General features: G+C 47.0%; 1 non-coding gene across 1 annotated transcript; it reads left to right on the top strand.

The window, feature by feature from the left end:
• Positions 1 to 269: 269 nt before the first annotated feature.
• Positions 270 to 349, top strand: trnan-guu. The gene has a single exon. It is a non-coding gene; the product is annotated as a tRNA-Asn (tRNA).
• Positions 350 to 1,557: the final 1,208 nt, after the last annotated feature.

Raw genomic sequence — 1,557 nt, 5'->3', positions numbered from 1 at the left:
ATTTGGTGCTTATCTCAACTCTAATTCGGTATTTTATACTGAATGCCATGACTGATGAAGGCCAGTGTGCCAAAATATTTCTACCTGTGACTCCATTTTCAGAGAACTGTGAACCTGTACTCCAAGATCTCTCTATTCCACTACACTCCTTAAGGTCCTACCATTCACCATGAAATTCCTACCTTGATTTGACTATATAAAATGTAAGAATTCTCGGCGGGGAGGCTGAATTATGAATTCACTAATCGCCTCCCCTAAGCGATGGTGCGGCATTTGTCTCCGTGGCGCAATTGGTCAGTGCGTTCGGCTGTTAACCGAAAGGTTGGTGGTTCGAACCCACCCAAAGGCGGGGTATTCGCTGTTCTTCCTTGGCTTTGAAGCTGTACGCTTTTAATGGGGTCAGGAAAATCTTCCCCAAACGGAAATCTTCTCCACAAAGGGGTTTCTGAATTGAATTCATGTCTAACGTAAGGGACTGCGGATGCTGAGAAGCCGAGACAAAAAGAGAAACTCGGCAGGTTTGACAGTACCTGTCGGAGAAAACAGAATCCTGAAATGTTGTCTCTGATTCTCTTTCCACAGATGTTGCCTGACCTGCTGAGTTCCTCCTGCAATTTCTAGTTTTGTGTTTAACGGAATGTTCATTTCGCCTTTTGGGATGAAACACCTAGACTCGCCATGTGCAGATATTTAACCCTTTCGAATCACTGTGAAGTGATTGGATTCAAACAAACTCTGCGATGATTCACTCTTTCTCAGCTCGACAGGCATACAGACCTGGGAAGTGAAGTTGTCAGTGTGGTTCTGTATTCGTGGGCCGAGTGGTTAATGCGACAGACTTGAAATCCATTGCGGTTTCCCCAGGCAGGTGTGAACTCTGCCGACTACAAAATGAGAAATGTCGTCGAAAAGAAAGGGAGCTTGCTCCCCGGCTTCTTCTTTAAGTTTCAAATCAGTGGAGGGGGAAACGTATTTCACTGACATTGGGACTGGTGGGAATCTGCAACCCACTGCCTGTTCGGGTCGAACAAGCAGATACCCGCAGAGCTTCGTTTGAGGCAATGAGCAAAGTGTTCCGAAATGAGATTAGAATTGTGAGAGGCTTGAAATCATGATCGAAATGAAGCAGGCACCTGTGGACAAGGATGTTTCCTTTGCCAGTGAAAGACACTGCTTCACAAAGTTGGGCCTGTGGAACGGAATCAGTGACGGTGATTATCTTTGGTTGTTCACCTTGTGAATGTTCCCATTGCCGCGCATGTCCGTGTTAACGTCAGAACTCTGCAGCATGTTAGCGTTAGATACGCACGGTGCCGGGGCGCAATGGATGACGCATCTGACTCCACCTACCTGTTTGAAATGCAGCTCACAGCTTCTTCACACACCCCAATGAATCTTTCTCATTGTCCTGAAGCCGGCATACGGTTTAAATTCCCGATCTGCGGGAATGAGAATCTTTCCACTGTCTCGCGTCAGTCAAAGACCCTGAGAACATCGGAGTCAAGTCACAGCGCTGTCAGATGAGGGGAAGCTGAAATAGCCCCACACGCTGCTCAC

Source organism: Chiloscyllium plagiosum, unplaced genomic scaffold (assembly GCF_004010195.1).
Source record: "Chiloscyllium plagiosum isolate BGI_BamShark_2017 unplaced genomic scaffold, ASM401019v2 scaf_13065, whole genome shotgun sequence".
NCBI classification, from domain to species: Eukaryota; Metazoa; Chordata; class Chondrichthyes; order Orectolobiformes; family Hemiscylliidae; genus Chiloscyllium; species Chiloscyllium plagiosum.
This window is presented reverse-complemented; position numbering and strand designations above follow the sequence as displayed.